General features: G+C 50.1%; 1 protein-coding gene across 1 annotated transcript in view; it reads left to right on the top strand.

The window, feature by feature from the left end:
• Nucleotides 1-16,830, top strand: part of Pka-R2 (cAMP-dependent protein kinase type II regulatory subunit) — a 133,680-nt gene that overhangs the window by 39,109 nt on the left and 77,741 nt on the right. The gene's annotated exons all lie outside the window — the stretch shown is intronic.

Below are 16,830 nucleotides of genomic sequence, written 5' to 3'. Positions count from 1 at the left end.
TACTGCGCGCGGTCCAGGTGGCGGGACCAGGCGCAGCCCCTTCGCGGCGGAAAAGCGCTTGGCGGCTGCAGCGCCTTCCCCCGCTGCGCCATTGCAGAGGGTCAGCCCGGAGGAGACGGCCCTCCGCATCCTCCAGTCCAGCCGCCCAGACCTGCTGTCCCCGGCGGCCGAGGAGCTTTGGAGGGCGCTGCCGGCAGGGCCCCCAGCGGAGCCAGGCGCCTCGCTCCCCCAGGCGGCTCGTGAGGAGCCCGTCCAGCCAGCGGTGAGCGGCCCCCCGGCGAGCACCCCTCCCCCCTGCGACGACTCTATGGACCCGGACCCGGAGGTCATCGAACGCCTGCTGGCGGACCCCGGGACGGACGTTTGAGGGGGGGGAGATGTAGGGTCTGCTCGCGGGCAAGTCAAATCTCGCGCCGCTCACCGCGAGTAGTCTCGGACCCCTTCTTCCCGAGTGGTGGGGCGGTGGGAGAGAGGCTAGGAGAAAGCCTTTATAAGGCGAGACCGGGCAGGCTCGCGGTCTCTTGCTCTTGGACCAGCCCTGCCAAAGGACCACCTGACCCAGCTGCCACGACGACGACCGGCCCCCCTGATGTGAGAATAAACCCTTTGTACAAAGTCCTGCCTCGAGTGACTGCCTGTGCGCCCCCGCGCAGAGGAATTGCCCACAATGTGAACCGTCCTTTACGCATTGCTCTGGGCGCCGCCATGTTGTTATGTCTCTGTCGATAGGACTTGCGGACCGAAATGAACACCGGTGCTCGCAATAGAATATTCGGCTAGATACGACTATTCGCGTCTGGTCGAATATTCGAAACAACACGAATACTTGGATTTCGAATCGAATACGAATACTAAAAATATAATATTCGAATTATATTCGAAAATTTCGAATATTCGCACACCCCTATGATGACAATCACTGATTGTCATTCTGCAGCCAATCAGCCTGACGCGTTGCCCCTGGTTTGTTGCACTAGCGACACCTACGGATGCATGATAGCTGCGTATAGCAGGCTTTGTGAACGCACTCAGAGCGGATCCGTTGTTACGCACGTGGCACAGTACTGCAGTGGAGACAGTCCGTCATGTGAAAGGCAACGGTCACGTCAGCTTGACATAAGCCATGCTGCCATCGACATTATCCCTGTTATGTCCAGCCGCATCACGTGCCTACAAGACGCGCAGTAAAAGTGTGTAGATTTTTTGTGTTTGCACAAGTGTATAAATTGTGCGCATTACTGCAGAAACGGCCTTTCCTTACATATTTAGGCAAAGCAAGTTGCAAAGCTGCAGGAGGCCTGGTGGAATTTAAATTACTGCAAAAACTTGGCCCTAGCGACAGAGTAGCCTGAAATTTGTGTGGTCGTAGTACTGGTGCTTTGACGCGTTGTGGAACGGTTTTTCACTTCGATATATTCATTATTGCATACATCTGATGGTCTCTGCGCACTGTTATCGTTCTTAGACATTTGGAAATTGTCGTTATTAGCTAATCACGCAGTAATTGTTTCGAATAAACTGACCATTTTCGTTATTACATTTTTGCAATGCAGGAACCATTAATGAAATAATTAGAGGTCCTGGGCTTTTGCTGGACGGTTTCGTCGCCCGGGTGTCGCTGGGTCGAAGGGAAACATCAGCGACGCAGCGACATTTTACGAGAGGCTTGCATTTACGGAGCATGCTAGAACCGTATTGCTTACGGCTGTGTGTGTAAGTGCGCTTCGCCACTGCGCTAGCTCTGCAGCGAAGTTCGCCTCCAGCACGCGTCAGCAGAGCTATGCCGACAGTTTTCGTTGCTCTTTCCGAAAAATTTTGAAACCCAAGAGTGGGGTGGTTTCTACAATGTGTGGGACTTCAAAAACTTCAGTCGGCATCATCAGCTTAACACTGGGAAATGTTTAAAGTTTACGGGGGTTTAACGACCCACAGCTACTCAGGCCCACAGCGACCCACAGCTTCCAGTCTCCATCTTGGTTCGGTCGAGCTCGTCAAGCTGGTGAAGCGACTCAGGCTATGAGGGACGCCGTAGTGAAGGGCTCCGGAAATTTCGACCACCTGGTGCTTTTTAACGTGCACAGACATCGCCCAGTACATGGGCCTCAAGAATTTTGACTCCATCGAAATTCGGCCGGTATCGAACCCATGTCTTTCAGGTCAACAGCAGAGCGCCCTAACCACTGAGCCACCGCGGCAGGCAAATAAATTATTCTGAAAGGTTGCATTCCAGCGGCTGTTCAGACAGCCAGATGGTCCAATAACGTTGCCGGGAACACAAGGCTTATTTCAGGTAAAAAACCACGGCGGACTTCGCAGAGAGCCGATCGTGGTTGAAGTATACACAAGCCTCACGTCGATACTGCAGAGGTGTACGGAGTCTTCGCGGAACAAAATGGCGCCTTCCGGCCAAACAGCGGCTGTCACGAAGACCACCGTATAGCGCTCGTGCCGCGTATAACAGCAGCGTTTCCTCGGCGCTTGTTGTTCGTGAGAGACGTGTCCCGCCAGTGTGTTTGCATTGTTTGCAACCGCCGGCTCGGCGCTGGACGGTTGGCATATAATGGTCACGCGGCATACCTCGCAACACAGACGCGGTACGTTTCGACACACCTCTTTCCTCCTCCTCCTCGTCCCGACCAGAAGTCGTCGTCGTCGTCGCCTCGCGGCGTAGACTAACGCGTTTCCTCCACCCCTGGGGTATACGAGACTTGCGTTACAACTGCCTACGCCGTAATCGGCGATCATTTCCTATATACGACGGTTCGCGGTCGCCCTGTTCTCGCTTGTTGTACTACGTGTACTTGCTTGCCCAAGGAGGGAATCGCGTGTGGGCGTAACTGATCGGCTGTAACGTGCGAAGCCCATCCGCGGGGGTATATAGTTAAGCTCTCGTTAACTCTGACGCGCCCTGTGATCACGCCGACCGCGTTGGGACGAGTTAGACCGGGAGTTTTAAGACGAAAGTCTTTAATGCCTCATCGTTGTTGAGAGAAGGTTGCCAGCAGAGGTGTCACGCTTTTCGGTTGGTCGAAATGGTTATGACGTCAGAGTGCGCGGATTCGCAGTAATGAGGTCACCCACGGATCCCTGACGCCCCCTTTTGGAGCAGACGACAACTAATTAAATAGTTGTCGTCCGCTCCGACAGGGGGCGTAAGGCGTCCGTGCGCGACCACATTACATACCTCATTACTGCGAACAGAGCCATGGATACAACCGAACCCTGCTGGAAAAAAGTTCTATTATGCAATAACCTCATAGAGGGTTCATCATAGAATATCATGCAATATGAATGATATATCATACAATTTGTATGATATTCTATGACATCTCTATGATGGCTGTATGATTTTACAGAAATGTATGACATTTGTATGATAATTTTCTATGATTTCCATGATAAGTCTATGATATTTGTATGATAAACTGTATGACTTTATTCCATCATAGAACTTTTTTCAGCAGGGAACTCATCGAAGCAGAGAGAGAGTCGTGCTAAAGAAGCAGTCAAAGTCGGCAGTCAGAGTGTGTAGTCAAATAAAGCACTAGTACAGCACAAACAGTCTCGCAGTCAATGCCAAACAGTGAAAGGCTTTCGCCTTGCAGCACTTTAGAGAGCCAAAGTGCTCCTGATTTTTTTTTTTTTTTTTGAAGCTGTATAGCGCGTTGCTTGCGCTCGTGGTATAAAATTTTCTCATCACGAAACCTACAGGCACTCGTGTCGTTGTATAGCTGGGGCTGAAATCCGTTTTCGTAATCCTTGATGCACTATAGTGGGCGCAGGAACGATGGGGGTTGGCAGAACGCTGCGCGTCGATTAGGATGGGATGTTTCCTTTCGAAGGAAAACGGTTGAACGCCGCGGTAAGGGCAGAAGCAGGGTTGGGTTGAAGCCCTCAGTGGTTTTTCGTTTTCCTCCACAGTTATTTTTGCAGATGTGATGATCGATGGTGTTGATCTTGTAGCCTTCTAATAGTTCGGTGATCCGGCGACACGTTGCGGAACAGACAGGACACTTCTTCGGGACTACGTGGTTTATTCACGAGCGCTCACCAGCGACTTTCCTCCGAACTCTCTCAGACCTCGCCCGGCCTCTCATCCGGTGCCGGCCAGTCTCTCCGGACTCTCCCGAGCTTCGATCTCCAAGTCCCCCCCGGTCCGATTTCCCCCCAGCCGGTCTCTCTCCGTCTCTGTCCTCCAATCCACTTTCCGCGCCAAAAACTCGCCCTTAAATGCACTTTCCCCGCATTCTGGGGACCATTTTTGTAACCAATAGGAAATGCGCTTGTCAGAGCCAATCAGGACAATTTTGTTCAAACTGAAGGAGCCAATAGCACGCCAGTGCTCACGGGGTCGGTTGTTTTCGCGAGCACCGCGCGAATTCCAAGAAGACGTTACGCATTTCCGCTTGGTTACAGCACAAGGCACAAACAAACACACAAAACACCAGCGGCGGCACAGGGAAGGCAAACACTTTGCCCGAACCGCACGCACTGCCCCGGTCGCGCTCTCCCCCTTCACTGCTCGTCTTTGGGGCATCCCGTCCGTCACGCGCTCTGCAGTCAAAAGCAATAAATTTGCACGCGACCCCCTCTCGAAGCCCCAGGGGTCCGCGCATCGGCCGCGTCTTGCGGCCCGAACGCGGCCTTGCAAGGCCGGGCCTCCTCCTTGCGGTTAACCGTCGTTGCCGCCATCTGCCGCGTTTGTCTCAAAACAAACCCATTTCGGCGGCGCCAGGGTGGCGGCTGCTCAAGGAGCCCCGACAAACAGCCAACGCACACACAAAACCAAGGGGGCCAGGCTACTGTCCTCGGGGTGCGCACGCAACGGGTCCCTGAGCCGCAACCCGGCAACTCAACTTCCACCATGTGTGCGCATTCCCGGGATGGTCGCCAATGAAATGGTTAGACTGTGTCACGCCGCAGATTCTTCCTGCCAGACAGGCAGTGGTAGAGGCCATCTTCCCGGTTGTCCGCCGCTGCAACTTGATGCGTTATACACTGCCTTCAAGAAAGCTAACGACAAATACGCTAGTTTAAGTGAAAACGGAAATTTTGTAAGCTAGAAAAGGTATACAATTCGAGGACACTTTGGCAACTAAAGTGTTGAAAGGCGAAAGCCGAGAACACTATGCCGTGACGACTTCCGGTGGATGTGACGTCATACAGTTCCCGTGGCTATATCGATACCCACATTATACATCTTTTGTGGATCTTAAGTGTTAATTACGCTTAATTACACATTTTCCCATCTAGTTTGACACAAATCCGACGTTTTTTTCGACCATTCTGTGACAATTTTTACTATGCCGTGACGACTTCCGGTGGATGTGACGTCACATCGTTCCCGTGGCTATACCGACGTCCGCGCTATTTCGAGGCAATTTCGGCGTTTCTGCCTATAATTAATTAACGAATTAATCTACAGTCATCGAACTTGGCTTCTAGGTTCATTTTTTTCCTCCTCTGTCTGAAGCAACCATTGATTTTCTTCTATCTTTTTTTAGTTCCCGAGTTAAACGCCTGTGACACGCTTTGTTAACGAATGACAGTATAAGCCATTAAAGGCTTTCGCCTTAAAAATAAAAATAATGTACAGTTTTCGCCACCATGCACCAGCCGTTTTGTAGCAAGCAACCTGTGTTGACGTGAAGACATTTTTTGTGCGCTGATTTCTGAGGTGAGGCTACGGGGCCATCAACTTCCAAACGGTGATCACGGAGTCCTTTTCCCTATTGATGTGACGAGTTTGAATTCAGTGGTGGGAAAATGTGTAAATGCAATGTTTTCGGCAATCGGAGATTCTTTTGCTGCCGAACTAACATCTGAATTGCCAGAAAGGGCCACAAAATCGATGCTAAGAAAAAAGTTTGGATGGGGTTGTATTCACTGTCGGTTAAACGTTTCCTTCTCGTAAAACCGTTCTTCCCCGCATTGTCTATGGGCTTGGCGGTTAAATCAGTCAGTCATAGCCGCTCACAGTCTGTCACAGTCACAATCTGCCACAGTCGCAGTCACTCACAGTCTGTCACAGTTGCAGTCATTCATAGTTTGTAACAGTTGCAGTCATTCATAGTTTGTCACAGTTGCAGTCATTAATAGTTTGTCACAGTTGCAGTCAGTCATAGTCTGTCACTGTCGTAGTTAGCCGTAGTTTGTCACATTCAGCCATAGTCTGTCACAGTCGCAGTCAGTCATAGTCAGCCATAGTCAGTCACAGTCAGTTTTCAAATTAGTAACTTGATTATTTTAAGTATTGATCCATAAACTTACAAAACAATAAATCTGCTGCCGTGAAAACGTCCATCGGCGGTATCATATATGGACTCCTATTGCATTTCGTCTTCTGTACTCTTCCACACCTCTTTTCCTGTCTCTTACTCTGTTGTAGTCTTTTCCTTGTCATTATTTATCTTCTCCGTTGCCATGTCATGGAGGCCAATATTTTATGAGACCGTGTCCTCAACTTGCAACGGCACGTAAGGCCGCCGAAACTTTACTGTCGTATCTGAATGCTGCCGAACTGAACGGGAGACGGGCTAAACTCTCTCTCCCCCCCCCCCCCCCCCCCCCCCCTCCTTCACATCCTCATTCTCTAAGGTTGTCAGAGTTATACAGATGGTCTTGGAAGAATATGAGATAAAGAAGAGAAAGAAGAAAAGGTAGCGTCGATAGAATACGCGGGTATCTGTGTTCAAATGAAATGCATTTACGCAGCAGATATAGTCAGTGTTCCTTGTGTATATATATTAAGGCGAAAGCCTTTAATGGCTCATTCTACCGTCCGTCCGGCGTTACATCCAGCGCAAGCTGTCAATCAAAACGGATGACGGGTAAACACAATTTTCATTTTCTTCATTACGGCACCTCTTTCTTTTTCTTCACTCCTACTTACTAGGTAAATTGGATTTTGAAGAAAGGAAATGGCGCAGTATCCGTCTCACACATCTCGACGGACACCTGAACCGCGCCGTAAGGGAAGGGAGGAAGGTGGGAGTGAAAGACCTTCCTCTACAAACGGATGACGGGTGTCCACCGAGATATGTGAGATAGTTACTCCGTAATTTCCTTTCCTCAAAAAGCGTTTCCTTCTAAGGGCAAGGCATCGCGCCGAACGGGTGGTGGCGTTCCGTGGGACACCCTGGCAGCGCTGCAACACGCTGTCGCGTTCCACTCGTAAAGGCGAAGCTTAAGCGTCATTAATTAGTGTTTAGTCACTAATCAGTAATTAGTCATTGATTAATGATTAGTCGTTACTTAGTAATTAGTCGTTAATGTGGCGTGACGTCATCCAGTGGTGACGTCACCAGTGCCGCAGAGGCAGTCAAAGTGGTGCGGTAAACGCTTTCGCCTCTACGCACTTTCGACAGTCAGAGTGCCCCCTGAATTTTTTTTCAATTTCTTTCTCTCTCTCTGCTCTAAGCCCACAAGAGGAACTCGCAGGAAATAGGGACGGAGGTGGAGTGCGCATGCGCGTTAGGAGCAACAGCGCGCTTACTGCAGTTTATACAATCGCGGAGAAGAGAGGGTACATATATATATGGATTGCCACCACGTTATTATATATAGGTCCATGGCGTAATATCGGTGTTTCATTTCTTCCGATCTCGGATCCGTAAATGCCCCGACTGTTGCCTCCCGGCAACAGCGGTCTGATCTCGCGGGAATTCGTTTCGAGAACGGGATTCTTCAACCACTTCCGAAGGAACCAAGCGAGCCCCGGAGAATCCGGAATTCCTGCCACCGCGACTGTGCGAGCTCTCTCTCCTTCTCTTTCGCGCGCTTAGGTGCCGCTGGAGCGTTCTATAATGATACCTAGCGCTTACAAATTGACACTGGAAGAGGCAAAAGGGTATACGGCCTCGGCCGGGGTTTACGCGTGCCTTCAGGCACTAACTGGAAACCCCGCGAGGTGTATATATGCGTGCCTGTGTGTGTCTATATTGCGCCAGAATTCCCATACCGGGCCCAGTCTTTTTCCCTTTTTGTCCACGGGTTGTTTTAGTCCCGAATGGAGCGCAAGAAATTTTCTAGTGTTTGTTTTTTGCTGTCGTCTCGTTGGAGATGTGAGCGCGTGGCTGAGTAATGAATAGGGAGTTCGCGCGGTAATTTGTTACTCCCCAAAGTGACGCGAGAGGCGGGAACGGCGGCGGCGGGATTTCGCGCGCGCGGTGGCAGCGTAGGAAAGGTTTTTTGAGGGTCTGTGCCGGGAGAAAGGGGAAGCCGCAGCGGGGCTGCCGCTGTTTCTCGCGATCATAATTCATTGGAGAAGGCGAAACCCGATAGAAGGACTTGCGAAAATGACTTGAGAAGTGTGCGCGTTAAAAGAGCGGGGGAATTATGTGGCCGCTTTGTCGGGACGACGAAAAGAGGCTTACGGCGGAATAATGACGGCGGTAAGGAAAGTTTGCACAATTCTGAGCGAGCGCCGAGCAACACGATACGGCGGGAAAACGGGAAGGAAGGAAGGAAGTGAAAGAAGGAAAGAAGGAAGGAAGTAAGGAATCAGGGGGAAAAGAAGGTAAGGAATGGAAAAACAGAACGGAAAAGGGAGAAGGATTCAGAAATAAAAAAAGGGAAAGAAAGAAAGGTCGCATGTGTCTCTCTTTGGGACTTTAAACCCCGTAATATACGATCTACAACTTTACTGATCATGTGTGTGTTTGCGTGCGTACAGAGGGCAAAACGCTTGTCTAGAACACGTTCTGGACGTGTTTCGGGCTGAACACGCGATATCTGTAGATAACGTTTGGTTAAAAATGGCCTGGATGTAAGCACGTGCAGTTAAACTTATAGGATTTCGTTGTCATTTTTTTACTTCCTGGTCGCAGCGGCTTTGGGAGGTGCGGAACAGACAGTTCGCTCGTTCTAGACATGCGTTTTGCCCTCTGCACGTGTGTATTGAAGCGTGGAATAATAAAAAAATACTTGGGCTCGAAATGCGCTTCATAGGGATCATTTTCTGCGCTAGGTGAAGGAATATCCAACGGAGAGAAAGCCAAGGAAAGGAGGTTCAATAGCTAAGAGAGCCATATCGAATGTAATATATACTTGTATAACTGTGCAGTCACAAAATAACGAGCGGGAGACTGTGCTGTGGGCTTCCTTTTGACACTCGAGGCCGTTTAGACGGAAGGAAGTCGCCACGAGGTCGAAAAAACGGGCACGCAAAAGCTCCCGGAATTCCCATGCATACAAGTACAGCGTCTCTTTTGTATCGCTCACTCGACAAAGGTAATTATCCACTTCGAAAGAACAAAGTTTTGTTTCAAGGGATCGGGGGCACAAGGGATGAAATTACGAATCGCCTTCGACGACAACACGTGGTTTTAATCGAAAAGTGGTCTGATACAGCAGAAAAGAGGAGGAGGAGGATTCGAAGCACGTGGTTAATTAAAATTGGACCGACCGGACCGTGTCCACAATCAGTGTTAGGTTGGAACGCTGGCAGGAAAAAAAAAGAAAAAAAAAATCGAAGCGAGCAAGCGGGTGTTGATTGCGTACTTCGGCTGTCGTTCGGTGGCTGCAGATGGAGGCTGAGTTAGCTTAACGAGTTTGTACGTGTCGGAGGAAACACGGCTGTGTACAGAAGACTCGTATTGTAATGGAGAGCTGTGAATTTGACTTCGACCGTGTGGCGTTCTGCACAGTGTGGTGGCGAAACAGTACGCTCACCTCGTGTAAGAGTGAGAAGCGGATTTGCGATTGCGCTGTAAATTATCGTAGAGGAAGCACTGTTTTGCCGTCCGGTGGCGCCGCAGAACTTTCGTTCGTTCGAAAGATAGCTGAGAAAGCTCCTCTCGACACCACCGCTGCGATGACGTCAGCCGACTGTTTATTGGCGTATCTTAATAGGAGGTTCCAACGTTAAGACAAAACCGTCGAAATCCTCTGCACGATTTTGACGCGATACTGTTGAAGGTCCCTTTCATCAGAATATCCGGTATCGGCGTATTCGGCCTTGTGAGCGAAAAATCACGGGCATGGCTGTGGCAGGTGGTCCCCAGAGAGCAACCTGGGAGGCAGGTGGGCCACCAAGGGTCACGTGACCTTGTGGCGTCATCACAACCTCCCCACCGGACAGTGAGCAAACAGCCCACCGCATCAGATAGCAGCTAACTTAATGATTGGTCGCTCGGGCAGAGCAAAGTAGGCCGCACAAGGCCGACAGCTGGGAACACCGTGCCATCGCACGGAAATGGAGCATCGCTTAACCGCTGCACCGCTCTGCTAGGAGCGGTATGAGTGCTCCCAGGGATCTATGAATGTTGAGTAGATAATAGCCTAATCTGCATATATGGGCGTTAACCCATTACGCTCTCGCGTCATACCTTTAAGGCGGAGCTTAACTGTCCTCTGCAATTCTTTAATGCGCACAATGTTCTGAGGAAACCATCCGCTTATTGTTCTCAGTAAACATTGACCCTGCGGATCTTTCTGGCTATGTTAACTTTCGTTTGGCAGCAAAAATACCATCTGTGGCGGATAAAAAATTAGGAGTCACTTTGGCGACTAAAGTGGTGCAAGGCGAAAGCCTTAGTACAGCATTCTGTCACGAATGTGGTTGTGAATGATGATTCAAGTGCTGCCAGCGAATGACGCGTCCATTGGCTGTCTGCGTGTGTTACTGATGTGTGGTTAACATGTTAAGCTTCGCCTGTAAGAGTGGAACGCGACAGCGTCTTGCAACGCTGCCAGGGAGTCCACAGAACGCCATCGCCAATTCGGCTGTACGCCTTGCTGGACGGTAAATTTATTTTTTGAGGAAAGGAAATGTATCTCTCTCGCATATCTGGGTGGACACCTGCACCTCGCCGTAAGGGAAAGGGGGAAGATGGGAGTGAACGAAGACGCCGTATTAGCTAGACGCGCCTTTGTTCATTCCAAACCATTCAGCTGGCATTACGGAGTGGCTAGCGTGCTCGTATCGCACTCCGGAGACCCTGGTTCGATTCCCCAACTCGACCAATTTCGTTCTCGGTTGTATTGATTTATGCGGTCTAACTAGAAAGGTTAATTAGGCTATTTCATATTTATATTATTGCATTTCTATCCATCGTGGTCTGTCATTCACCTGCCAATTGTTGGAACTGTCTAGGATGTTCGACACAACGTATATGAAACGAGCAACGTCGAACTGAGTGGGGAAGTGCGTGGTGGTGGAGCGAACGCGGTTTCGTACTTATCTGTTTTTTTCAGCAGCGTCTGCTTCCGCGGACGCTGTTGTCGCTGCGGCGCGCGTCTTTCTTTTCTTTTCCTCTTTCTTCTGACTTCTTCATTCTCCTCTATCTTAATTAGGCTAACTGATTAATTAATTAAGCAATTAACTAAGCTCAGTCCAACTTAGTTGGAGCATCACTATACGATCCCTTTGATTGGTTGCATGGTTACTAGCCAAAGTACAATTGGCCCCATTTGAAATTCGCGCACTGTGACGTCACGAGCATTTCGACCAATTGAAAAGCGTGACATTTTCTGTCGACAACTCCTGCTTACAACGATGAGGCATTAAAGGCTTCCGCCTTAAAATTCAATAAAGAAAGGTCTCCTGACGCTCCATGGATTCAAACTCGTGACTTACGCACCGAGAACGACTGATTGGGCGCCCTTTTGAAGTGTATACGGTGATGTAGCGTAGCCTCCGGGATCCGAGCAAAATTCGGCGTCGACGCACGCGTTTGCGTAATCGGCTGCTGGTGGCGACATTTGTATTTGGCTTTTTGGTTTAACAAAGGACGTTCGAATAAACCGTTCTAGTTCGAGTAAACCGGATGTTCGAATTAAGCGAGTCCAAATTAACGAGATTCCGCACTTCGCTAAGGCAAGCGATCGACGAGAAACATGAGAAAGTAGCACCTGTGGAATAAAATCGGTATTGAATATTGTTATATTATCCCCACCAAGTTCGGTCGCGTTAGCTGATGACCGCCGAACAACTCAGCCATCGTGGAAAATCCGACACTATTATCCATCATTGCTGAGTGTTGTGTTCTCGCCAAGCTTTCATGGCAGCGCCGGTCCCAAAGTGCGTCACTCCTAACGTGTCCCCACTGGTCCCCATTCGATACGTCACTAGGCCCTTGTTATGTTTTTAAGTGTGCTTCATCTGCATTACAAGTATATAACTTCTGGTTTATGGGGCACTTTCCTCGCAACCAGTTTGTGCGTGCGTGCGTGCGTGCGCGCGCGCGTGTGTGTGCGTGTGCGTGTGTGTTTGTGTAAAGTCACTAGAAATTGAAAAAACAGGATTTAATTCACGACGTTTCGGCTGAAGCACCAGCCTTTTTCGAGCGTCCTCCAGCCGAAACGTCGTGTATTAAACCCTGTTATATTTTTAAATTTCTAGTGACTGTGTATATATATAGAATGAAGGGGCCACAACTTTCCGATTATCTTAATTTTTTGCCAACAGTTTCGGACGGAGACGTCAGGGTACACAGACGAAACCCTGTGTACCCTGACGAAGGACAGTCCTCCGTCCGAAACTGTTGGCAAGAAACGAAGATAATCGGACTGTTGTGAATCCTTAATTCTATGTAATGTAATGTAATGTAATGTAATGTAATGTAATGTAATGTAATGTAATGTAATAGAGAGAGAGAGATCACGCTAGCGCTTTGGTCGTTCACCGAAAGGGAATGCAATCGCTGATGTGGCGTTTCAGTGGAACTCGATTTCGCGTGCCGCCGAATGGGTAAAAGCAAAGGCTGCGCGGGCACAGGAACTCCTTTCCTCTGTTCGACCCCTTACTGTGCGGGCTTCATTCATCCGGATAGCCTCTCTTCTTGTGCAGACTTCCCTCCGCTATATGCCTGCTTGAAAACGCAGCTATTGAGCTGAGTATACGCGAATGGGCCGATGCCAGTGCGTGTATGCCTCCTTCCTTTCAAAAGTACGAGGTGAGTGGACTGCAGAGAAGCCGACGGTCGTTAGGTGCGCTACGTTAGACCGCCGGTAAACAAGGAACTCGGCAGTGCTCTTACGAGGACTTGAGCGACGCCATTAATTATTTTTTCTTAACTCGTTCCGACTTCTCTCGGTCGTTCGTTTAACGACACCAGTTTTCTATACTGGGCCCTCCCGCGAACTAACGACTAAATGAGTATCCCGTCGCGATATGACGAAAATGTCTAGCTATATGTTTCCCCCTCCCCCTCATACTTTATACTCTCTCTTTCTCTGTCCGAAAAGTGCCCCGGAACAGGCTTGGTTCACTGAGGATGAATGTTTCACAAGCGGATGAACGCGTCTCGGCCAGAGTATTCGTTGCTGGGCGTTTTTTTTTTCTTTTTTTTTCCAGCTAACTGTTTTAGTCATAGCGGGAATGTACAGGGTTTGCTTCAGGCGAGCCAAGTTTCCCCCGAGAGCGCGATATTTGCCTAAGCGCGTAGAAAAAAAAAAAAGGGGCGCTGCCTACAGCCCGGGGAATGCAAAGTATGACTCATACGTTGTCGTTAAATTTTAAAGCCAAAATCCGTTTCCTTTCCGCCAGGGTCAAGTTCCCCCGCCCGTCCGTCCGCCTTCACTTCCTACGGCGCTTTTTTAATATGACAGCGTTGGAGCTGTCGTCACACCAAAACTCCGCCGATGTCTGAAACGAAGTTCCCTGATTGGTCGAGAGAGGTCACGTGACGTGATACACACACGCGCACACACACACACTGAATACGTGGCTGGCACCAGGAACTACTACAATGTGATGGTATGATGGAAAATATATTCACGTTATGAGCCGTACCGCAGCCGCCTTCCACGAGCTTGAAGTTCAGAATGGCGCAAAAGACACACACACACAGGAAAAATAGGGGATGACACAAAGAGCGCCTTTCTGAACTCCAATCATGAACCAACTAGCCCCAAAGCAAGTCCTTCTGCAACGCATTTCCACGAGCTTGCTTTCTCGTGTAGTCGAGACGGGCAGCTGGCGAACTGCTTTCCTTGATTTTTTTAAGAAGCTAGCTCAGTGATTGCTTTTATCCGGTCTTTTGACAGCGAGAGCTGGTAAGCGTCAGTTCCTGGTTTTCCCCTCGTAGTAGTAGGTTGTAGTTGTCGGCGTAACCGGTGGGTGCGTTGCCATGGGGACGGCTTGGAGGAGGGTGGTTACCGTGGGAGGGTATGACGTGAGCGGAGAACCCTCCGTCGGCTGATTACAGTGGTATACGGGGGGGGGGGGGGGGGGGGGGGGGTACGGCGAGAGCGTAGGGTCATGATTACAGCGGTAGGTGGAGGGTACAGCGAAAGCTCAGAAAGGCGCAACTGGTGCATGGTTTCCTCGGGAACCACCCGAAGGAGAGTTACGCTGGGAGGAGGTGATGGGTTACCGTGGAAGGAAGGGGTTATGGAGAGAGCGTAGGCAGGCGTGGGTAAGTACACCTGGAACGATCCGGAAGGTAGTTGCCGCGAAGGGAGGAGGGTATGGCAAGACTGTAAGAAGGCCCAACTGGTAGGTGGCTGTCACGGGTACGCCCCCCCCCCCCCTTCCGGAAGGTATAGTTATCCATAAAGGAGGAGGGCTACCGTGTAAGGAGGAGGGTATGTCGAGAGTGTAGGAATGCATAGAACGGCCCATCTACGACAGCTGCTGCGAAACGGGCCTCCCGAGGAGAGGATGGATCATCGGTGACGTCACTTGCTTAGAGGGGAGGACGGCAGAGGAGAGCTAGTCGAAGAATGTGTATGTACGTGCGGAAAACGAAAAAGAGCACTCTATAGAGCTACACAGATGTGAAGCTGCTCTAATATTCTGTACCTCAAGGTGTCGAAAAATGTAAATAAATACCCTAACAGCTGTCGCTGAATCTCGCGTTAGAGCCGCCGGGTGGCTCAGTGGTTATGGCACTCGGCTGCTGACCCGGAAGACGCGGGTTCGATCCCGGCCGCGGCGGTCGAATTCCGGTGAACGCGAAATTCTAGAGGCCCATGTACTGCGCGACGTCGGGGCACGTTAAAGAACCCCTGGTGGTCGAAATTTCCGGAGCCCTTCACTACGGCGTCCCTCATAGCCTGAGTCGCTTTGGGATGTTAAACCCCAATAAACCATAAACCGATCTCGCGTTATACGCAATGGTAACGGTTCTGTCAGTTTTTGTTCCTGTTGTGTTGGTAGTGACATTCGCCACAGATGTTATAAGGACGTAGACGCAGGTCATTTTGAATCTCGGAAGTGAACAATCGTAGTCTGCTTCCGTTTCTGTGGATTTGCAGCATGAATACATATATCATTACTTCAATGATTAGGAGCGCTGAAGGGCTCACGAACGGAGTTGTAGACAAGAAAGTAGTTCGGATAGTATAAGCGTTAGCAAACTATCGTAATGCTATCGACCGTCAATTTACCAATAGCTTTGCATCACTAGCTCCCCAGCGGAAATGGGAGAGGAAGAGAGGATGAACAAAGAGGGAAAGAGCAGAGGAGACGACAGAACGGAGCCAGCTCACCTCCGATGGCGTGATCCGGTGGATAGGATAAAACTGCAAGCGACGACGTGGCATATTCCTAACTCTCGGGCGCTATAAACTACAACCGCATAACCCTATATGGTCTTCTGTGCCACTGTTCGTACGCGCGATTCCACCGAGGCCTTTTGAAATAAAGGCTTGGAACAAAGGGCGGAGGGTTTTAATTATGATTTGACGGAACACGTCCGCACTGACTTTGATTTCGACGCACTACCAGTTTCACTAATTTTAAAATCGCAAAAAAAAAGAGAAAAGAAAACACTTCTTCGCCCGCAAGCAACGCGACCAGCTCTGAAGGATGCCGTATAGCGAAGGGTTCGCGGTTAATTTCGAAGAGCTGGAGTTGTTCGACGCGTACCGAAATCTCGTTTCAATGCCTGAGAACCTTTGAATTGGGGCCCCGTCGAAATGCAGCCGTCGTCGCCGGGATCGAAACCGCGAGACCGCGTTCGGGAGCTAAGCGCCCTTCTATATATAGCCCGGTGTGGCGGTGAAACAGCTGCAGGATGAAATTGTGGAAGACTCGCTCATGTTTTTTTATTTTTCTTACCCTCGTTTGGACTTCTCCGTCTCTCGTGCGCGATGGAAAGCCGAACGGAAATTCGATTAAACCTCGTTTCTTTATTTTAATTTTCGGTTTATGCGGCGCTCTGGTCGCCCCCTTTTTTTTGCTGGTGTTTGATGCGTCGGCAGTCCCGAACCGGAAGAGACAGTTGGGCCGCAAAGGACTCTGTGCTGTCGACGTGCGCAGTGAAGGGGAGTCGCTCGTCAGTTGGCAAGAGCCTCGACCTTCTACATTCACGTACTCCGCCTAACGAAGCTTGCGACGCCTGCGTGACCGTTGGAACGTTTCCACTTTGGTATTCACCGCCTTCCCGAACGTATAGCTGCTTCGAGAGCGTTCAGTGCTTTCGCACTTCCTTGCATACAGGGTAGTTTGTCCCACGGACGAACTACGGAGGTTGGTTCCGACCTCGCCGTCCGAGCACTGCGGCTTTGGCATTCACAGGACCGGCTATATATGCTCACTATGCGTGTTTCAGGTTGAAATTCTAGAGGCCCGTGTACTGTGCGATGTCAGTGCACGTTAAGGAACCCCAGGTGGTCGAAATTTCCGGAGCCCTCCACTACGGCGTCCCTCATAGCCTGAGTCGCTTTGGGACGGTAAACCCTACAAACCAAACCAGAGTGTATACGGCACAGTCGTTGCTGTCAAGCGTTTCCGGCTCTCCGCGGCCGCTTACGACATTGAATACCAGTGGAAACCACGAAGGGACGCGAAGACGTGGTCTCGACGCAGTCAGCGGTGTACGCGGGAGCATTCACGCACAGAAACGGCTTGCTCCCGTTCAGAGTGGATCTGGTTGTGTTGTT

This window comes from Amblyomma mixtum, chromosome 7 (assembly GCF_055824585.1).
Source record: "Amblyomma mixtum isolate Tamu chromosome 7, ASM5582458v1, whole genome shotgun sequence".
In the NCBI taxonomy this organism is placed as follows: Eukaryota; Metazoa; Arthropoda; class Arachnida; order Ixodida; family Ixodidae; genus Amblyomma; species Amblyomma mixtum.
Note: the sequence above shows the minus strand (reverse complement) of the source record. Positions and strands in the feature narration are given on the sequence as shown.